Raw genomic sequence first — 22,425 nt, forward strand, 5'->3', positions numbered from 1 at the left:
AGTACTAGTGTCCATTATATCTAAAAAATAACTATCTATGATATAACTCAATTTCGAAATTCAATGCATCTAATATAGCCAAATGACACTTGTTTTATCATATAAAAAAGAATTACACCGTTCTTTTCAAACTTTTAGAAGATTGCTGTGATGTTACCAATTTTTTTCAATAATTTCATTTGTCCTCTTGCTTCTCATTGATTTCATTTGTCCATTTGCTTCTCACTGATATTTTTATGTTTGTTGGTTTAATTCAAATTAATTCAAAGTGTTGAAAAGTGACGTAGAATAAAAAAATGACCACTTATCTTTTTTTTAGTTGTGAGTGGTAAAAGTGACACAGGGTTGTTCTGACAAGTTGGTATAGTGGTTACTCATTTGGTTTCTTTTATTGAGATCTCAAGTTCAACTCCCGCTAGCATCACTTTCAAGGACATGGGTGGTGGCAATGAAGTTTAGAATTAGGCATCTCTGGAGGTCGTCAGTTCGAAACCGGGCTGAACCGGGTTTTACCCCAGTGGGCCTTCGAGCGGGCGGGTTTTCCCCAAAACTGGTGGCTCGAGTATGCATCCAAGTCTGACCGTTATGGAGAGGGGATGCATTTTCTCGATTGAGGGCATCCCAGGATACTTATCCGGTGATTTAGTTGGCCGTTAAAAAAAAGGTGACACAAGGTCGGATTGTGTAACTAGAAACGAGTTTAGGTTAGATTAAGTTCGGGTTAAAACATACAATTTAAAAAGAGGGCAAATAAATTCAGATCAAAACATGTTAGGTCAGTACGAATTCCTCCTGTATATCTATTTTTTTTTTTTTTTTTTTTTTTTGTGGGGCTTGTGGTGACAACGGGTGACGGGTCATAAAACAAGCGTATAACTCTGTCAAACTTTGTTTTTGTTTAATCCGATGTAATCCTAGAAAAATAACACATACTCCTCCATTATCTCTCATTCACCTCATCTCCGTTATCTCTAGATCCATCTAATAATAACATGGCATGTGGTATTGTGGCATACATATAGTGGTGACAAATGTGTTTACTATTGTGCAATAAAGGATTGGTTTGGGTTTACATGTGAGGTGTTTCTATACAATCAAATAGTTGAAATAGATAAAAATAATGGTAGTTTTGTTTAGTGTTTTCAATCATGCATCTTTTACGTGTGTTGGTTCCAACGCATTTTATTTGAATCATGCAATAATATAATGATTTAAAATCAGAAGATAAAGCTTTTAAAAACATCACACTCACAAATCATGTAAAATTACATGTTTCGTCCTCTAACTAGATATATCTATTGGAGAGTTCAAATGAGAAGAAATTTTTTTAAAAATAAAAAAGAAGAAATTTCAACTAATAAGAATACTTCATTTTACTTAATTTAATTTTTGTATTTAATATTAGTGTAAGGGATATTGGTAAACTTAGATGGATCATTAATTGGTTGTCTTCCTTTTTAATAGCTAACTACGTTAAATTTGTAACTTATTTTAAAAAAAACATATCTTTTCAAAAAAAGAAAAAATATATAATTTAAAATATAACATAAATTACGAGGTGTGTATGATGAATTACGAGCTGTGTAGGATAAATTTCAAAACGTGTAGGATAAATTTTGATGTGTGTAAACAAAAATTTAAGTATGAAGGATGATAGTGTTTATGACTAATTAATTAGTCAAAGATAATAATAAATGAGTTGAGAGAAAAACGATTTAATGTTTTACATTTGTACCATTTGTTCTTTTTCTTCTTAATTTAATTTAATTTTCTTCTCAAATGAGCCTTCCCCCATATATATATATATATATATATATATATATATATATATATATACTAGGTTATAACCCGGAAACTTTCCGGGTAGGAAAATTTAATTTACAGTAAATAAAAGTATATAATAACATTTTTAACCTCTAAAGTATCATCTTTCCCTTGTCTCCACCACAAATTTTTAATTCGTTTTCTTTACGTTTTTCTAGTTGTAAAGAGCTATAAAAACATACAAAAGCAAGATGAGTATATGTAATGTTTTTTTTTTTGTATATATAAAAGATAAGTTATAACCCGGGAACTTCTACGGCAAGAAAATTTAATTTAAACTAATCATAAATGTATAAATGAAATAACAATAACAATACTGATAAAAAAAAAAACAAATACCGATATAGGTTCCGATTATAACAATACCGATAGTAATGTCATTATCAATTTAACTTAGTTTATCACGCTATTATCTTGAATAAAACTAACTTTTAACAAAGTTTATACCAATGATTGTCCTTGAGTGCTCCATGGCCATTCGCCTAAATGGCCAAATGTGACTCCTCACCAACGGAGTTCTGTAAAAAAAGACAAGTCAGCATGACAGTAAACTGATTTTAACATGTTTTAAAATTATTATTGTTTTTATGAAATCATCAACTTTTATATGCTATGTCTTGCTAGACGAATAGCTTCATCGATGACATTTTTATACCCTCGTTTGAACCGATGGTGTTTCCCTCCTGCAAGTATTTGGAAAATATCAGCACATTGTCAAATTAAAATGGGTCCACTTATCTATAGACACTAGACAATCAGATTCAACACATGAATTCATTTTCTTACCTACTTTTTTATCAATGAATTTGTAAGCCGATCTGAAGTAACACTGTCTATGACAATAGTTGTTCCAGGATGCTATTGGGAGCAAAATAAAAACTTTAATTTAACTTCAATTCATGAAAAGTAACTATATTTTTAAACAGTTTGAAGAACTTACCTCCTCTAAAACAATAGCAGACATTAAAGCCATTAGACGATTTCGATTAAACTCATGACCAGTGGAATCCACAACGACAGATCTGATTCAGACACCACCATCCACAAAATTACATAATGCCCAAGAATTTCTAAAATTATTTAAAGATTAATAACCTATCGACATTCATGTCAAATATGATCCCTAAATCAACCTTGTTATCAAGCACTGCTTGTGTAATCACCTTCATTGCTGCCTTATCCTCAGGGTTAGGAATATGATTAGGAAATAAACCTAAACATCGGTCAATGTAAGTTGAGTTAATCCTAAGTTGAGTTAATCCGATACCAAATAAAATTAGTTTAGAGTCAGTTAATTTATTACCATCTGGTTCTAGAAATTGATTGCCATAAGTAACATCACCTAAAGGCTCCAGCACCTTTCCCTGCAAAAAAAAAAAAAAAAAAATTAAACTAATTGACACACAACTCTATTTCCAGTATCCACAATTATATGAAATCCTTCCAATGGCTTTTCTGAAACCACAAGTCCTAATAACACACATACATACATTCAATATATTTTTTTTTACTTTATAAATAACTAATATGATAAATACACTACAAAAGCTCATTTCTGTTATAACGATCCAATTTCTTTGAATAAAGAAATTTAGAAGGTTGTAAACACTTTTACTTTGGGCAACTTTTAAACCGTTGAACCAGTTTCCTTTTAAACGATACCTTTTTATCACTTTAATGGCCAGAAATCATCACCTCTAGTCAAATCAGCAAGAGACTAATGACCAATATTTATTAAAAAGTTAAAATGGTAATGACCACCACCTGCTCTAGTTATGTATGTTGCTCTCTTGATCGCCCGACCGTGGCCCTGCACCGAAGATCCAATGAAACAATAAATTAAACCCAAATTTGTGAATTTTTGTACAACCCACATCAAAAAATTAAAAAGAAAGTGCAATTTTAACCCAATTTTGTGGCTTTTTAGATAACTCACATCAAGAAAAACCTTAACAAACCTCCTTCCAGTTTTTGTAAACAATCCTCAAAATATTAATTAAAAAAAACCATTATTGACCATCACCGTCACCAACTTGAACCGCAACCACCACTATCGACCATCACCACCGCTTTCATTCCGGTCGTTCGGTCACCGGAAACCATCAATATCATCATCTCTTCATCTGCGACCACTGCCAAGCACAATTTCAGTTCTTCCAATTTATTTTCTGTTTTAATCCTAAAACTGAAGTAAAAATTAAAGATCAATAGATATTAGAGAATGCATACCTCCATAACTGATGATGATCTTTTGGTAAATATGAAATTGACATTTGTTTTTGTTAGTAAACTCAGAGTTGGCTTCAATCTACATCATAAAACAACCAGACCGTTAATTTTGATAATTCACCAATGAATCATATCTTGAACTAATAAGAAAACGATGCAAAACAAAACAAAAAGAAAGCATCAAAAATCATGTTGCTAAAACGAAATTGAAACCAAATTAAAACCAGATCCATCAAGAATAATCAATGATTAACGTGTTGGCTTATGTTACTTTAATCTAATCGGTTTCGGACTTTTCATTATTTGAAGTGGTATGAATAATTTAAATCTTTTTCTTGTATCTCTGAACATTATAACTCCAACTCAAATCAAATTTATTTTTTTATATATATTAATAACTATGTGTGTCATATACAATATTTTAATATTGGTTGTTTCTCACTATCATATATAAAACAAAACGGACCTTGAAGTCCTTATTTCTTCCAAATATATGCGTGAATCATTGTTCTGTATGTAGATTCCATCCTTAAACAACAAACTAATTAAACAATTTCAGTAACCGATTCAGTAGAACATATCAAATAAGCTATAAGTTGGAAACAAAAAAATCTGAGATTTGTGAAATAGGCCGCAAATCTACGAACCTGATTCAAAAGTAACTGACAGAGAGATGAGAAATCCCGATGAGAGTGACGGCTGGAATTCTGGAGACGACCTAGGGTTTGGAGAGTAAATTACAATTCCATTACACTAAAAGCATTCCATCAAACTCAAAATCATATAGAAACCTAGCAATAAAATCAAAATCAGATACGTAAACCTCAAAATTGAGGAACAAACCAGGCGAAAAATTGAAGAACCAAGAAAGAGCACGGCACAAAGAAAGATAACCTCTGATTATCTAAGTCGTTGGGTTCTAGCGGAACCCTAGCCGCCGCAACTCATCGTACACCTTCAAAAACCGAGCCTCATAAGGCATGTACTTGAAGATGATCTAAATACAATCAAACCTAGAGAAAATCATCGATGAAAAATAGAAGAAATCGAACGAAATCATCGATGAAAGATAGAAAAAATCAAAGCAAAATAAGAATACATATATTGACTTACCAGATGTGAAATGACAAAGAAGAAAGCTGATTTTGATGGAGGTATTCGCCATTAGGGTTTGTGACGGAGACGCAGGAAGAGAAACAGATGTTGAATGAAAGGATGGATTTAGGTACTTTAGAACCCTTATATAGTCGGCGATGATGGAACTCTAATGAAGAAACATACCTTTACAAGGATTAAGATGTTGATGATGGAACTCTGACAAATGACGAAACGGGACGAACAGCGATGAAATTGGTTAGGGTTGAGAGATTTTACGGAAGGAAAAAATGAGAAGTCTCACAAATTAGGGTTTATTATGTGGCTAATATACTCAGGTCGAAAACGGGTTTGGGTATTCGCATAGACATTCGGATCCCGCGTGGATGTAAATTTTTTGTGTATATATAATGATTCCCTCCCAAACTCACAATACCCCTCCACCATAAGATGCCACATCATCAAAAATCTCCACCATCACATGCCACATGGCCCAAATCCATCTCATTTATATATATATATATATATATATATATATATATATGGATATATGGTGAGGTTCGGCTACAAAGTGTACAAAGTCATAAAACACCACAATTTCAGCCATAAAATACACTGAAAACCCATAAATAACAGAATGAGAATCACTAAAACATATTATCCAAACCCTAACAGTTCATAAAACTTCAAACACACCATCGTAGAACTATGAATATAAAACACAACATGATAATCAACACAAAACACACTAATATTAGTCATTCAATAATCAAAGCCTTATCATACAAAACACAAAACAAAACCCCCAAATATGGCGGTTTGGTAATCTTCACTTTGTTATTTGTGGGTTTTAAGTGTGTTTTATGACTTTTTACACTTTGTAGAAAAAATTGACTTTGTAGCCAACTCCCACTCTATATATATATAGGGTTAGGATCATGAGTGAACAACATCCTTATTTGTGAACTGTGTGAACTGGTCTGGACTCTTGATTTTTATGATCTTGATATTTAGATAAGTGGCATGATGGTAATTATTTTGTTAATTTTTTCCATTTAATTAAATACACAAGGGTATATGTGTAATTACACAATCAAAAAAAGAAACATAAATTCTTTCCGTTTTTAAAAGCTAATCAAATGCTAATCCAGTATATAGGGTTTCTCTCCATCTCATGAACACTCTGCCGCCAATCAAAACAAGGGTGGGGGGGGATATTCCACGGTCCTCCCAACCGCCGAGGTGATCCCACCTCGCAGACCGCCACCTAGCAAGCCTGAGTCTGGGGATAAATCCGCTACCGTAGGGGCATTGGGAACGAGGAAGACTCGAACCCGCCACCTCCGGGTTAGAATGCGGGCTGGTGGCCATTGGGCTGACACCCAATGGTTAATCAAAACAAGGGTGCTGCCAACGAAACAAGGGTTTCTCTTCATTTTTAAATGTTATTTACATTCATTGTATCATTGTACAGGATATGCAGTTCTAGAATGGATAATCCGATTGACTGTTGTCGACCGACCACACCTCTATCTCATGACAACCCATTGATCCCAAAATCCAAGAACCACTGTGGCGCCACTGCAATTCATCTCCTCTATCATATCCGCCACTATAAGAATCACCGTGACGTCATCGGAGATGTCTGATTCACCGGTATTTTGATCGGATCTTGAGGTATTATTACACTTTTTATTGGATCGGATCTTGAGGTACTATTACACTTTTTAACTTTTTGTGTTGGAGACTTCTACATTTAACTGCTATAGGGTTACATTTTAGAATATTTATATAATATGATGTATGCACATTGATTTGTTTAGTCTACTGACATTAAAAATGGCTATACGTATTTATATAATATGATGTATGCACATTGTTTGTTTAGGGCCCACAAGGCATATGAATCCCATTATAGAGATTATTATGTTGCCACTGAATGAACCATTATTGCTAGTTCTAGTGCCATTTTGTTATGATAATTGCAGTTTTTTTAGTCTGAATATAAACATGATGCCTATTTCCTTGTGATAGTGGAAGGTTTAATTATCAAATTCTTGATACTACTTGTAACATGCAATTTTAATAACTAGAGTACACCTTACATTTGGTGTACACATAGGTATGCAAATTTATTGTAGGTATAAACTGTGTATACACCTGTGTAACAGGCCGGAAGAAAATTTTGTACGTCGCCTTTTAATCTTCTAGAGAGAGAAAGGGATTGGTATATATAAAGAATATTGATTTGATCTCCTGTAACTGTTTTTTTTTAATCTTATCTCCTATAAAGAATTACAAGAATGCCCTTATTCGGTTATTTCAAATCAATTTATTGTTTTATTTAATTTAAAAACCATTTAAATCCTACAATCAAGATCTCATCATCCAACGGTCAGGATCTGTTCGTTTTTGTTCGCATTTTAAACACTATTCACTCTTGATCCCTACCCTATATAGGAGAAGGATCCGTTAGGAACCACCCTTTATTGCGAGAACCGCGAGAACCAATGTGAACAAAACCAAAAATACCTAAAAAACACACAAATTTTTTTTAATAGTTTTTATAAAAAAATCGCTGTAATTTCGTTACCAAAAAAAATTTCTTTTAAAAAAACTTTTTTTTGGCTACTTAAGTGATTTTAATGTAAAAAATATAAAAAAAAAAAATTTGTGTGTGTTTTTAAGATTTTTTTAGGTTTTTTGGGGGTTTAGTTTTTAGCATTTTAGCTTGGGTGAGGGTGGGGGAGGGGGGTTAGGTTTTTTTTAGGGCGGGGGGTGGGGGTTAGGTGGTTCTCGCATGAACCCTACCCTATATATGTATATATATATGTATATATATATATGTATATATATATATAGATATATAGGGTCAGGATTTGGGGAAAACGGTGAAAAGGGTGAGAACAGTGAGAACGCTTATGAATTATCAGATCAAAACAATCTATGGACAAGATTGGCGCGGTGGCATTTTCGTAAATAACATCAATTTTATTGCTTGGAACATGCTTCATTAAGGGTAAACAGGGTAAACATCGTTTCTCCATAAAACGCCATTAAATATAAAACGCCAACTAAATACAAAACGCCATCTAATAAAAAATATTTTTCTGCGTGGTTTTTTCTATTTTTTAGTTTGTATATTTTATGATCTTAGCTTACAAAACGCCATTAAATATAAAACGCCAAAATTGAAAGATGGGACGTGTTACGGACTTAACAGATAAAGCTGAGCAAAACAGTAACTGAAACAACGGATATTTATTAATTGCACTTATTAATAATATCCCGCCTAAACTATGCGCCAAAGACATACTATAAACAGAAACGCCTGCACCTTCCATTGATCGAAACAAAAAACGAACACATTGGTTCTAAATACCACTCAATGTAAAATGACAAAAAGTTGAAAAAATCAAAGATGGCAAATGTCGTTTCTTGGATATTCAATATTGTTCTGCGTGAAGTTTCAGTGAATAGATTGTTAGCTGAGGGGGGTAACTCAGTAACATTTTGCTGCATGAGATGGACAAATCTTCAAGAAAAAGTGACTGATGACAGACATATGTCATTTTGTGTACTTTGTTCTTGATGAATATTTGAATGGCATGAAGAGACCGATGACACTGAAGAGTGGGATGAAGATAAAGATGAAGACCAAACAAAAAACCCACGTCATTTTGTGTTCAACATCGATAAAAAGCCACTTCAACAACAAAAAAACAATAAATCATACCAAAGTCAAAAACGCCATATATTTATGACGGTTCTTGTAGTTTCAAAGAGGAAAAGAGACTGGTGACAGTGAAGATTTGGAAGAGAAATTCGATTAAGATTTTTTAATTTATTTTTTTCGCTTATATTTTTTTTCTGTGGTTTGTTTTCTAATTTTCCAATAAAAAATACATCATTTCTCTAAAAAATTGCTTGTAAAATGCCAAGATGCCACAAATGCCAAACTCTACAATTATAATAAAATTTGTGGCATCTTGGAGTTTTACAAGCATTTTTTTAGAAAAAATGTATAAAACAATGTGCAAGAGAAACAGAACAATGTGCCATCTTTGTCTAAACGCCACTAAAAATACAAAACGCCAAAATCTAAAAACGAAGGGACGTGTTACAGCCATAAAACAGATGAAGCTGAACAAAACAGTAACTACAAACAGTAAACTGAAACGACAGCAAATTTATTACTAACATTAAAATTAAAACCCACTACATCGTTAGTTGGATTTATTTTTCTTTTCAAAAACGCCATAATTGCCTGACGTTGTAGGACTGCATCCTACATGGCGGCAAAAAAAAATCATTATATAAGTAGAACAGGTAAACAAAACTTAACACTCCACATATTTTCTAACACGCCACACCTTGACTAAAACGGCAGAGAAACTTAAAAAAAATGGCTCAAGTTATTGCATGGAGGTTTGATAGGGCAGAGAAACGTTTCGTCTTAAAGTTCTTTGGCAGGAGAAGGTGAAAATCAAGACAATCAAGGCCATACTTAGCATGGATGAAGCCATTCAGAGGGATTTTCTGGCCCTTGGGGTTCCAATGGCCGACGATTGTGAAAGAACTCGAAAGGTAATAAGATGGAAGAAAAATTTCCAGCAGATGATGATGATGATGATGATGTTGACAATACTGGTCTACCAACAGTTAGCAGTTGGGGTTTGGATGAAAAAACAAGAACGGTTAAAGTGACTTATCAACACGAGGTGGAATATTCATTGCCAATGGAAGAAATGCTGAAGACAGAGAGACTACATCTTCTTGAACAACTTTGTGATTTAGCACCTTCGAACGATGCAAGATCCAGGGTTGTTATGATATTTAACTATAGGCTGCAACAAAGACGAGACGACATACTGGCGTTATACGCCAATGCACAACATGATGAAGATGAATTAGAAGAAAGTGACGAACAAAAAGATGGGTACATCTCTGATGTAATCCCATACACAGAAGACTATTAGTTTGTTTTGATCTCGTCTTATTATTATCTTTTGAATTATTAAGAATGCCTGAACGCCAGAAAAATTACCTTTATAAGATATATGAGATTAATTCAACTGGTAAAATCTACAAAATGCCAAAAAAATGTATAGTTTGAATTAGTAAATGTATATAATGATTTTGATAACACCATGGACGCCAAGATGTTAGAATTATCAATTAATTTTATTGAATTTGGGAACGCCATAAATGCCAAACTGTTATCTATGTGACAAGAACAGTTAATTGAACGATACAAATCTAAGACAAGATCAATAAAACACCAGATAGTTATTGAATCTAACTAAACGCCAAAAAAATCTTAGACGCCAAAAATAAAGCTGTATTGTGACAAATGAAAAATGAAAAATGGGAAGATAAAAAGACAAAAAAGCCCATCCGCCCTGATAATATCGCACGCCACGTGTTCAACCAGAATCCGTTCTCACACTTTAAGACGTTTTCTCCTGATCCCGTTTCTCTCTCTCTCTCTGTCTCTGTCTCTGTCTCTCTCTCTCTCTCTCTCTCTCTGTCTCTGTCTCTCTCTCTCTCTCTATATATATATATATATATATATATATATATATATATATATGGGAGGGTTCAAATGAGAAGAAATTCTTTGTAAGAAGAAAAAAGAAGAAACTTCAACCAATAGGAATGCTTCATTAGACTTCATTTAATATTTGATATTTGTACTTAATGTAACTATAAGGGTATATTAGTAAATTTACATATATCATTAATTGGTAGTTTCATCTTTAATAACTAACTATATTAAATTTGTAACTTATTTTTAAGATATATATTTTTCACAAAAAATAAAAATAAAAATTCATTTATAGTGTAGGATAAATACGAGGCGTGTAGGATAAATTATGAGTTGTGTAGGATAAATTTCAATATGTGTAGGATAAATTTCGAAATGTGTAGGATAAATTTCACTAGTGGTTTTCATTTGAACCTTCCCCTATATATATATATATATATATATATATATATATATAGAGAGAGAGAGAGAGAGAGAGAGAGAGAGAAACGAGATCGGGAGAAAACGCTCAAAAGTGTGAGAACAGTGAGAACGCTTCCTGGCCAAACACGTGTCCCGCCGCTTAGAAAAGGGCGGAGGGGCTTTTTTGTCCTTTCATCTTCTGCTTTTCCAGTTCCGCTTTTCTCAATGTTGTTTTAATTTTTGGTTTTTAAGATTTTTGGCGTTAACCAAATTCAATAGTTAATGGCGTTTTAATGGTTTCATTGTATGAACATTTTGGCGTTTATGACGTTTATTTCACATCGTATGCCATTGTAACCCAGGGGGCAGGAAATCTATTTGAATGGCGTTTTTCAAGGTGTTTTAAACAAGATTGCCCATTGTTCTATTATTTTTTATAAACATTTTGGCGTTTGGGTTATCTTGGCGTTTTACAATTGTTGGATTATATTTCAGCAACAGAAAAAAAATACAAGCGAAGAAAATAAATTAAAAATCCTAATCGGATATCTCTTCTCAATATTCACTGTCATCAGTCTCTCTGTTCTTTAATAATACAAGAACTGACACAAAATATGGCGTTTTATGTAAAACTTAACAAACCCATCGGTTTGATTATTTTGCTTGCTCGTCTGTTGAAGTGGCTTTTTTTCTGGATGTTTGTGGACATAGATCTATGACGCGTGGGTGGGTTTTTCGCTTTTTCTTCATGTTGATCTTCATCTTTATCATCATCCCACTCTTCAGTGTCATTGATCTCTTCTCCTCATCCAAGCCTTCTTCAAGAACAAAAAATACAAAATGCCATATGACTGGCATTAGTATTTTTTTCTTGAATTTTTGTCCATCTCATGCAGCAAAAATCTTACTGAGTTACTCGCATCCCCTAACAATTCATTCAGTGAAACTTGACGAATAATAATACTAAATATCCAAGAAAGCATAATAGCTATCTTTGATTTTTTGGCGTTTTACAGTGAGTGGTATTTAGTAGTATTGGCGTTTGTTTTTTTTTTTTTTTGGTTTGATCAAATGGAAGTTGCTGAGATGTATCATTTTATAGGATCTCTTTTTGGCGGCAAATTTAGGCGGTGCGTTATTATAATAAAGTATTCGTCTTTTCAGTTACTCTTTGTAATTATTGTTTTTGACAAGCTTTATCTTTGAAGTCTGTAACACGTCCCATCTTTCAACTTTGGCGTTTTAGATTCTAATATAATAAATTTTCCCTATCTTCAGTTTTTCTGATTTGAATTTACTGTTTCTAGTTACATTTTCAAGTTTGTTTTTTATTTTTTATTTTTTTTGGGTTTTTATAATACTTTTTTTCAAACTAATTTTATTATAGTTTGGGAGTTTTTTGGGGCGTTTAACGGGATGATATCGTTTAAACAAGCATTTTGGCTGTTTTGGCGTTTGTATTATATATGGCGTTTTATTATACAACAATCAACTGAAAAGGAAAATAAAAAAAGAATACATAAAAAAGTTTTTTTATAATACTTGTCCAAAGTAATTTTAGGATGGTCTGATAAACGCCAAAAGGTGTAAGACATTTGCTTTTTTGGCGTTTTTATTAGATATGACGTTGTTTATTAAATAACAATCAATTGAAAAAGAAAATTAAACAAAATAAATATTTGATCTTCAAATCTTCACTGTCACCAGTCTCTTTCTTCTTTTGAAGCATCTTCACTGGCTGTTTCGACTTTCGTACGAAATCAGCCTCTTTTTCTATAATTTTTTTCATCTCATGCAGCAAAATGTTATTGAGTTTACACCCTTTTCAGCCCTAATGTTATCTTTTTTGGCGTTTTACCGAGAAAAAGAACGCCATAAAATAACCCATCTTGAAACTTAAATTTGATCATGCTAAAATCAATAAAGTGTTACTGTATGGTGTTGGATAACATTGGTAATCCTAAGTTAAGAAAGTTAACTGACAATATTGTCCACACCATACAACTACACTTTATTGACAACAATATATTTGATGTTTGGGTTTTCTGGCGTTTATCAGTCGAATGGTATATATTAAATATGGCGTTTGGGGTTTTTGTTTGTGTTTTTTAATTGAAGATCTGAGTTGTTGTATATATAGGATTTTTTTGGCGGTTTTTTAGGCGGGATTTTACTATAATTAAGTTTGGCGTTTTATATCTAATAACGTTTTTTAGCAGAATGCTGTGTGATTTTTGTTTTGGCGTTTTATTTTCATGAGATGGCGTTTTGTTTAGAGTAGTCAAAAGACGCTTTTACCCTTAATGAAGCGCGTCCACGTAATAAAATTGATGTTATTTACAAAAATGCCACCGCGCCAATCTAGTCCATATATTGTTTTGATCGGACGATCGATAAGCGTTCTCACCGTTCTCACACTTTCTACCGTTTTCTCTAAATCCCGACCCTATATATATATATATTAGGTCAAAGATTGACTAGTAACCATATGCACATACATAATCATGCAAATTATATTATCTATACTATATTATAATGCATTAGGGAGGGGTATTTTAAGATACCCAAAAAATAAGAACTTTTCCCCACTTTTATTTCTAGAAAGACCCCTAAAATGAGGGCAGTATGGTCTTTTAAACACTATTTATTTTTTAGCCCCTAAACTTATTACACTTAAATCCCTGAGGTTTTAACAAAATTATAGATAATTAGTTACAATTCACCCCTCCACAACAAACTTATAATTTTTTTTACATATTCTTGACATATCTTATAAACTCTACTGTTTAAAAAAATCCAAAGATAACATGATGACCTATACATTTTTGTCGACGTCTTGGTAGTTGTCTTGTTTAATATTGACGCACGGATTAAAAAGAACAAGTAGATGATGCCTTAGTGTACAATTGATTAAAGCCCATCTATCTATACTATATTAAGATACCAAAAAATGAGGGTAAATTGGTTTTTCAAACACTAATTACAGTTTAACCCCTTTATCTTAATTACATTTCAATCCCTTGTATTTCGTCATTTGCCATTTTTAAGGGGTTTCAAACATCCCTGAAATCTCGGGGGGCGGGATTTCAAATTTCAAACAACCCTATCTGGATAATCCCGATCTTTCTCCACAAAACAACCTTTCCCCTTTCCCCTTTCCCTCTAATCCATGGGATCTCCGCAAGTGATGATACTATTGTTTCTCCAAAACCATCGTCGTTTTTTTTTTCATTTCATCAAAACCCTAACCAAGAAACACTCTCCACATCTTAGCCCCCAAACCCTAACCTCTGCCTGCTTTCTTTTTGTTTAGAAGGGCACAAAAAGAAAAAAATGACGAAGAAATTAAAAAACACTCAAACACCGATTTGAAGAAACCGTAACCGAATTGTAGGTTTTTCCTATTCTTTTATATATACACACACTTTTGATTTTCGTTCTTAGGTATCCATACATGTATTTTCGATTGTTTGGTTCTTGGAGGAGCCTCTGTTAGCAATGGTTGCTTAAGGTTCCTATTTCTTTTTGATGAAGAATGTTGTTCAATTTGTTGTTTTTAAGGAATAATAGTTTGATTTTAAGAAGGTTCATTTTAAATTTAGCTTTTTGGTTGATACTTAAGAAGCAAATCGTTGAATTATGGTTCATGGGTTATGTGATTTTGAGGCATACCCACTGTAATAACTAAAATTTCATTTTTGGTGTTGAAATACTCTAATTTGGCTTCACCAACCTTGCATTTCTAGATAATCAATGAAATATTAGTATCCGGTTCAACATATAAGCCATGGAGTTTGTTGGTACAACTAATGAAAGTCTATATATGAGTTTTACTTTGCTTTAATCTTTGCATACAACTAATTTGCAAAAATATTTTATTTATCTTCTGATGTGCATTTTATAGATGGTAGAAAGAATGAAATTATGCAATATGGTTGTTGAGGTTAGGGGAAAGATTGGCATTGTTCCAGCCGATGCTACTACTTATAAATACCTTGAGGTTAGTTTCGTAATTTTATGTCGGTGGATGAGGCTTTACGGCAAATTATGAAATAACAAACTTTTCTACTTTGGCTTCACCAACCTTGCATTTCTAGATAATCAATGAAATATTAGTATCCAGTTCAACATATAAGCCATGGAGTTTGTTGGTACAACTAATGAAAGTCTATATATGAGTTTTACTTTGCTTTAATCTTTGCATACAACTAATTTGCAAAAATATTTTATTTATCTTCTGATGTGCATTTTATAGAGGGTAGAAAGAATGAAATTATGCAATATGGTTGTTGAGGTTAGGGGAAAGATTGGCATTGTTCCGGCCGATGCTACTACTTATAAATACTTTGAGGTTAGTTTCGTAATTTTATGTCGGTGGATGAGGCTTTACGGCAAATTATGAAATAACAAACTTTCATTTCAGCATAAAACTTCATACATTGATGCTCGAGCAGGGTAACTCAATCTTTAATCTTACGATTCTAAAACAAGTATGAATGGTGTGTTAAAATTTAGCCAATATGACTCAAATTCACTCTTATGTGTTTAAAAAGTGAATGAATGCCAGTAGTTGAATTGGAGTATTTAAAATTAAACTGGTCATTTTTTATATCCTAAACAGGTGGCTGGTTTTGACTTGATATGATTGTCTACAATCCAAGCTTCGCTCAGCTTCGATCATTAGACAAGGCTGATTGCTTATACAGTTTCGCGTCTGATTAATTTTGGTATGTTAGGGTTTTCGTTTCTTTGTTTGTTTATTCTTTGTAATTTTATATTTTTGTACATGTATATGGTGGAGGAAACCATCTTATTGCGACTGTTTCACTGATTTCTTTGGGAACTCCAAATGGCTCAATTGACGTTATTGATGTCTCTGCAAATGTTGTAGCTGCAAATTTTTCTGTTCATAATGGCGTTAGAAGAAGGCTAAATAAGCTTAAAATGGAGGTTTGTTATCGTGTTATTGTTCATGGCTATTTCTCTTAATTATAAAGATGATTAATTACGTTATATTAATGATAACATGCCTGCTCTTATTCTGTAGTTGGATCTTGAAGATTCGTTTTCAATTGCCTTGTTTGGTGTAGGCGACGTTACAGTGCTTTGGTTAGCTGCAAATTCGGATCCATTTGATAGTATACCTTTGGTGTGTTATTTTGTTTATGTACATGCTAAACTAAAATATTAAATCTTAATATATCAAAACATGTCTTATAATTTGGCGTTTAAGGAAACTGGTTTAACCTATCTTAATATATCATAACAGTTTTCCAAAGTGATGGAAGTGGTTGGTCTTGTGATGTGCGTGTAGTGTAATATATTTTTGATGATTATTTAAGCCCTTTTTACACTTTTAGCCAAGTTTTAAATTTATAAAACACGATATTCACTAACACTAAACACACATATGGGCAAGTGCACCCATCGTGGACGTAGTATAGTGTTGGTAAGATACCGAGGTCGTCCAAGGACACAAGAGCTTTTAATACCGGTTTACCCTCAACGTCTAATCAAATCAAAAAGGTTAGAAAAATGTTTTAAACTAAGAAAAATAAAAACTAACTAAATGCTGAAAATAAAAATAAAATAAAAACAGATAGACAAGATGAATCACTTGGATCCGACACGTGTATTAGTATAACCTTTGATTATTTTCGCACTTTTGCACTTGTTTAAGAGATTATCTTAGTTATTGTAGTAGGCCCCTCTTTTGAAGGCGACGTTACCCTCAACCCAGTAGTTTGAGTCAGCAAGGATACAATCCTAAAGGGTCGGATTATTGAAAGATAATGAATTAAGTTATTAATGCAAATTGTGGTAGGCCCCGCTTTTGGCGGTGACGTTACCCTCGGCTAAGTAGTCTGAGTCAGCAGGGATACAGTCCTAAATAGCCGGGTTATAGTATTAATAGTAGTTAACTTATGAGGGGGTCAAAGAGTTTGGATCCCCGCCATCCAATACCTATGGGCATTGAAGGAGATCCTACTAAATTTGACCCAGGTCCCAAGCAGGACCTCTAAACGCTGAACAAGGGCAAGACCCTTACCAAACCGTTCCCTTAACCCCCGACCAGGTAGCCAACATACCTCCATATAGACCGTGGAGATATGAATGGTGAAAATCTTTTATTTTATATAGACAGTAAAATAATGCCAAGACACCACGGACAAACGATAAGGAAAGATCACCTTCAACATAAGTAACTAGTTATTAAAGTCATTAATACAAAACCAAATAAAAAGTGCAAAAGATTAAAAATAAAAAGTATTATACTAAACACTTGTCTTCACCAAGTGATGTAAGAGACTTAGGCAAACATGGCCTTGATTGTCAAGAACTCATACGATCAATCTTGGATCCCGAGACGAATCACACACTCTACGATGGACAATGGATGATGGTGGTGGATGATGGTGTTATGGTGGTGATGGGTGGTGGATGAGGTGTGAGAGAGGTGGTGTGCCAAGGGATGAGAGAGAATGAAGCCAAGCTCCTCTATTTATAGGCTGAACAGAAGGCTGGACACGGCCCCGTGTCCGCTGGACACGGCCCCGTGCCCGTCTGACATTCTCTCACTTCATTAATTGTAATTGCGAATTACAATTAATGCGCCTGCTGTACTTTCACCACGCCCCCGTGCCCGCTGGACACGGCCCCGTGGTGGGCAATGGAAGCTTCTACTGGTTTGTCTTTTCTGCTGCTTCCTGGGCACGCCCCCGTGTTCGCTGGACACGGGGCGTGTTCAGACTCTGTTTCTTCTCCTTTGCCTTGGGAGGTGCCGTTGAGGGTCCGGGCAGTCCACTTTTGTTCCTTTTCTTGTATTTTATGGTAGAATTAGTTGTCTTTTTGCTTCTTTTGTGATTTTGAGCTCATTTCATCCTGAAAATACAAACGGAAGACAAAAACACTCTTTTTCCAACATTAGTACTTAAAAAGGGTTAGTTTTATGCCTTAATTGATGTGATTTATATGTTGCATTTTACACACATCAAATACCCCCACACTTGAACTTTTGCTTGTCCTCAAGCAAAACTCTTTAAATGTGGCTTACACTCCCAAATGGAATAGGTAGAAGAGAAGTTTTTTTTTTTTTTTTTTTTTTTTTTTTTTTTTTTTTTTTTTTAGCTTGTCCTAGAGTGTCGGGAATCCAAGGTTTTTATAGGTTTTATTTTTATTTATTTACAATCCTATTCGTTATGATTTATTTTGAACGTTTCATAAGATGAATTACTTATTTGGGCATAACATGCCTTATTAAAATTCCATTTATATACAAGTTCACATACCTCACGGGAGATCACTCAACACTCGGCCGAAGGTGTATATTTTTAGTGAATCACTCGAGAGCGGCACGAAACTCACGTCTTCCATAGGCTTGCCAAGCAATCAATCCTCCTCCTTTTTAACTTTTTACCTTTGTAAATATCAAGAGGACTTTTTGGGTGAAGGCTTGGGTTTAAAGGTGGGTGGTTGGTTAGTGGTTAGTAAAAAGGGCGAAAATCGTAACAAGCGTCGGTTTTCGTGAAGTACCTTGTTTTTAGTGACTTTTTATTTTGAAGTATTTCTCCAAACAAGCTTTTATAGCTTTTGTTTGTTTTTGACTTCATCATTATCATTTTTTTTTAATCGTCACATAAAAAGGTGGGTTTACGAAAAAGCAAACTTGTTACTAAAAAAATAAATAAAAAGGTTTTTGGTGGGTAAAAAGGGTTTTGGGGTAATGAAATGAAAGGTTTAGGCTCAAAGGGGCTATCTAGGGGAATTTTGGGTAGGTAAAAAAATGAAAAATAATGGTTTTGAAAGAAAAAATGGTTAGTCCTAATGCCTCCATCATTTACTTACTTGGGTTTAAGTTGGTAAGGACCGGGAATGTATCGTCGTGGCAAGTTCTAGATTTGTAAGGACCGAGCGGCTATTCACACAAGAAACGAAAAATGAGCATTTAATCTAAATATGTGTATTTTTGTGCTCAATAAAGGCTCAAAACTCACTTTTGTGGGAATGGGTTTTTAATGTGACCAAGCATATATAATCGAATTTTTAACTAGACTTGTTATACCGTTTCATAATTTTCTTATGTTGGTTCTTTTTTTATCACGACGCTATCGGTTGTAAACTTGTAAAAATATAACCTTTTTAGAACTTGTTATTCCCAACTTAAACTAAGACAAGTAAATAAAAAAAAATGAAAAAGTTTTTGAAAAAAAAATTGGGGTGTTTAGCGGTTCCAATAGAGTTTTGTGTAAGGCTTGTGTTTAGGATTTTGCAAATTTCAAGGGTTTTAGCATCCCCCTCAAACTTAAATTACACATTGTCCTCAATGTGTCCAAAAATAATGTTTTTGGTTGATTAGAATGTATAAAAGTGGGTTAAAAAGCAAAGATTTATGTTACTGGCAGTCTGGACACGGCCCCGTGCCCATTGGACACGACCCCGTGGTGAACTGCCAGTAACGATAACTTACAGAAGCTGAACACGGGGGCGTGTCGGCTGGACACGACCTCGTGTCTGGCAAAAAATTGCAGGTCAGTAGCCAAACAGCAGATCTGGGAGATGAACACGGGGGCGTGTCGGCTGGACACGTCCCCGTGTGGACAGTCTGTTAGCCTGAAAAATAGGTTTTGTCTCCCGGTTTCTCCATCATGGGGCTGCAAGTGCTAATGTTTAGCACTCTAACCCTCGCATTGCACCTGTTTAAACACTAAATACCAACCAAACAAGCACAAACCATCCTAAATTACCATCGTCAAGCATCATCCAAACACAAAGTAAAAATAAAACAAAGATAAAAAGTAGTTAGAAAAAGTAAATTGTTCGACAAATGGCACGCAGGCCATAAATTGTTTGATAGATAGAAGGGCACTTAAACCTGTGGGCTCATCACCAACCAGCCCCTTGTTCCTTCAAGCCTCCTACTCCATGTCTTCATCACTACCATCACCTCCACCCCCGTGCCTCGCCATGTACTCCCGGATGCTACCGATATCATCTTGTATATCGTTAATGTTGCGTTCGATAGCTCCAACCCGGTGGTGTGTGTTGTTGGCGAGATTGTAGGTGTTCCTTGTGCACATGAGGTTTTCCTGCAAAAGATCATGTAAACTTTGAAAGTTAGGAAAACCACCTCCTTGAGAGGAGGATTGGCCCGCATCGCCTTGGGGTGGATACTGAAAATGGGGATGTGGTGCATGAAGAACTAGAGCCTCTTGCGGGTTCCATGCATAGCCTTGCGTTCTCTGAAAGCTCACCGTCCCGTCCTCCGCTTCATAAAGCAAGTTCATGGATCGGCAAATGTGATAATCGACCCGTCCCGACCATGGACTCCTTTCGAAGGACCTTGGGATATTCGTGAAGTGCTTGAAAAGACGGTACACCCATCCTCCGAAGAAGATCGGTGTAGGAGCATGAGCAAGGCGGTTTAGGTGCATGTTTCGCAGTAGGAGGTACGGAACATCTAGAGGCTTCTGGTTGTGGATGCAGTGAAGGACAACCAAATCTTTCAACCCAACAACGCCACTACTGTTGTGGCATTGGTTCAGCGAGTACGATAGGAGCCTGTGGATGTATCGGTATAGTGGGTCCCTCAGTTTGGTACTTTTGGTGCTGCTCGGGTTGTAGATTCCTTCACCTATTTGAGCCCATGCGGCTTGGCGTTCAGTTGCATCCAAGTCTCGTAACCCCCCTGTATTCTCTTCATTCCCCGCTTCCTCTTCACTATATAGCCCAATGATGGCTCCAAACTGTGCCATGGAGGTTCTAAACGTGGTCCCTCCACATCGAAATTCGACCGCGTCATGATCAAACGGTTCGCGCCTCGAGTTGAAAATGAAGGTGCTGTAGAACTCCATCGTGCATTGATGTACCGACCGTAGTCGGGTGGTCAATGCGACATGCAGTGGACCCCTCACAATGTTGTTGAAGCGGTCAAGTTGGTTCACCATGGTTAGCAAATCAGTACACGCCCGCCTTGGGTACTCTTCCGGTCTTGTTTGTAGAACCTCGTACCGTGCCCTAGCGTCCAGTTCATTTGCGCTAAACCTTGTGAATTTCGACATCTGAAAAGAATACATAAAAAGTTAGTACGAAACAAGGAAAATCAGAGTGAAACTGCAAACAGTGGGCTGGGCACGGCCCCGTGTTCAGCGGACACGGCCCCGTGTCCAGGCGTCTGTAACCCAAAAATTCCATTTTTCGTCCCGGTTTTGAAAACCTGAAAATTTTTAGCCCAATAGTAGCGGTTTCCCCCGAAAATGAAACCCTAAGTGTCATTTTTCTCAAAACAAACCGTTTACCCTTTCAATTTCGTGTTTTTCGGTTCAAGAACAAGGGTTTGGGGTTTTATTTGGAAATCGGACAAATCTATCAACAATACATGCCTAGTTACTTTCTACTACTCTAATCTAAACAACTACTAACAAATTTCATCAAAAATTTTGAGTTCGATCCGGATGAACATGAAGAACCCTAGATTTTTCCCCAATTTTTGATGTTTTAACTACATGCAAGTAACTAATCTAACTACTAATGAAGATAGAATCATACCTTGATGTTGTTAGATTCGGTGGTGATGTTGAAAAACTGCAGAAAACCGCCTCAAACCAGAGAGTTTTCGGCTAAACGGGGCGTGTGGAATGGTGTAACTGATAGGAAAAGAGGGTTTTATCCCGACAGTCGCCTCGACACGGCCCCGTGTCCAGCGGACACGGCCCCGTGCCGGGCAAAGTTTTTGAATTTTTTTTTTATGTGCTCGTGTGCATGCCCCTTATTTCCGAAAAATGGTTAGAAGATTTACCGGTTTTTTTTTTAAACGTACACTTACCTGTAACATGTCGGGTATGAGTTTATTCGTTAACCGTTTGAAGTGAGATCTCCTCTTCCTCATCCTCAATGGATCCTCGGTAGAGTTTCAGCCGTTGGCCATTGACTTTAAATGGTGTCCCATTTCGAGTTTTAATTTCTACTGCACCGTGTGGAAAAACATGGGTGACGGAAAAAGGTCCTGACCACCTAGATTTTAACTTACCAGGAAATAATCGAAGTCGTGAATTAAACAATAGAACTTGGTCTCCAACCCGAAATTCATTAGATTTAATATATTTATCATGCAAATTTTTCATTCTTTCTTTATAAATTTCGGAGTTAGAATATGCACAATTCCTAAGCTCGTCTAATTCGTTTATTTGACAAAATCGATTTTTACCGGCATTTTCCAAATCTAAGTTTACGTTTTTTATTGCCCAGTAGGCTTTGTGAGCTATTTCTACTGGCAAGTGACAACTTTTTCCATAGACGAGTTTATATGGGGTTGTGCCTATAGTGGTTTT

General features: G+C 35.1%; 1 long non-coding RNA gene across 3 annotated transcripts; it reads right to left on the bottom strand.

Annotated features, from left to right (window-relative positions):
* Positions 1-2,168: 2,168 nt before the first annotated feature.
* On the bottom strand, positions 2,169-4,592 carry LOC118491097. Of its 3 annotated transcripts, XR_004890346.1 has the most exons (10): positions 4,520-4,592; positions 4,054-4,132; positions 3,761-3,956; positions 3,589-3,634; positions 3,128-3,188; positions 2,958-3,037; positions 2,765-2,846; positions 2,611-2,682; positions 2,426-2,507; positions 2,169-2,342 (listed from the first exon to the last, which is right to left on the bottom strand). It is a non-coding gene; the product is annotated as an uncharacterized LOC118491097 (long non-coding RNA). The 3 variants fall into 3 exon arrangements; XR_004890347.1 differs by having other exon boundaries at positions 2,169-2,507; positions 2,615-2,682; XR_004890345.1 differs by having other exon boundaries at positions 2,169-2,507.
* Positions 4,593-22,425: the final 17,833 nt, after the last annotated feature.

The sequence above is a fragment of the Helianthus annuus genome, chromosome 4 (genome assembly GCF_002127325.2).
Source record: "Helianthus annuus cultivar XRQ/B chromosome 4, HanXRQr2.0-SUNRISE, whole genome shotgun sequence".
In the NCBI taxonomy this organism is placed as follows: Eukaryota; Viridiplantae; Streptophyta; class Magnoliopsida; order Asterales; family Asteraceae; genus Helianthus; species Helianthus annuus.